The 971-nt window shown below is 57.8% G+C and overlaps 1 long non-coding RNA gene across 1 annotated transcript; it reads right to left on the bottom strand.

Annotated features, from left to right (window-relative positions):
• Nucleotides 1–458: 458 nt before the first annotated feature.
• Nucleotides 459–770, bottom strand: LOC120500932. The gene is made up of 2 exons (XR_005627204.1): nt 624–770; nt 459–544 (listed from the first exon to the last, which is right to left on the bottom strand). It is a non-coding gene; the product is annotated as an uncharacterized LOC120500932 (long non-coding RNA).
• Between the last annotated feature and the right edge of the window lie 201 nt (nt 771–971).

The raw sequence follows: 971 nt of genomic DNA, 5'->3' as shown, positions 1-971 counted from the left end.
TTTAATGGAACACTCGATCCTTGTGAAACAGTAGCTGAAATCAGTCACTCTCGGTATTTTCTTGTACTTTTCAACACGATATGAAAAATCATGCATTTATTTCTTTCTCCTCTCCTAACATAACCCTCAGTTTCTGGAAATCCAATGAATTGATTTTTATCCTCTAAAAGAACCAGTTTATAGAACAGCATACGGTAATCAACCCCTCTCCCTGTAACTCACTACAGAAGAATGCAATCCACGTATTTCCACTCCCACAGCGCCCGAGGAGGCCCCACGCTTCTGCCAGACCAACCTCTCCCAGAAAACACAGGAATACACAAAACCTACCCGCTACTGAACGGTTTTTGGTCACTCGCCTACACCACCAAGAAGTTTTTAAGGCAACTCTAGATCTCCCCTCTGTCTCCGGCCTGTTCAGCACTCACCTTCTTGTGCTTCTTTCCCAGGAGGGACAGCTCCACATTGATGTGGTTAAAATCCCTCCTCAATGTTCCTCGGGGCCCCTTCACAATGACCGTGCGGCCCTTCAGCGACACTCCCACTGCGGACCAAAGGCGGACACGCGTTACGGGCTGCGGGGCGGCAGCGCCGGGCGCCTCCCGAACGCGCCGCGGACTGACCTTGCTCGGGGATGTCCACAGTCTGGTTGCTGAGGATGGTCTTCATCCTGCGGGAGACAACGAGAAACGCTGGGGCCTCGCTCGCCCTCGTGCCCGCCCGCTCCCCCCTGCACGAGCCGGCGCTCCCCCCGCGCTGTCCCCGCACTGCGGACCAAAGGCGGACACGCGTTACGGGCTGCGGGGCGGCAGCGCCGGGCGCCTCCCGAACGCGCCGCGGACTGACCTTGCTCGGGGATGTCCACAGTCTGGTTGCTGAGGATGGTCTTCATCCTGCGGGAGACAACGAGAAACGCTGGGGCCTCGCTCGCCCTCGTGCCCGCCCGCTCCCCCCTGCACGAGCCGGCGCTC

This window comes from Passer montanus, unplaced genomic scaffold, assembly GCF_014805655.1.
Source record: "Passer montanus isolate IOZ18808 unplaced genomic scaffold, ASM1480565v1 scaffold1929, whole genome shotgun sequence".
In the NCBI taxonomy this organism is placed as follows: domain Eukaryota; kingdom Metazoa; phylum Chordata; class Aves; order Passeriformes; family Passeridae; genus Passer; species Passer montanus.
This window is presented reverse-complemented; position numbering and strand designations above follow the sequence as displayed.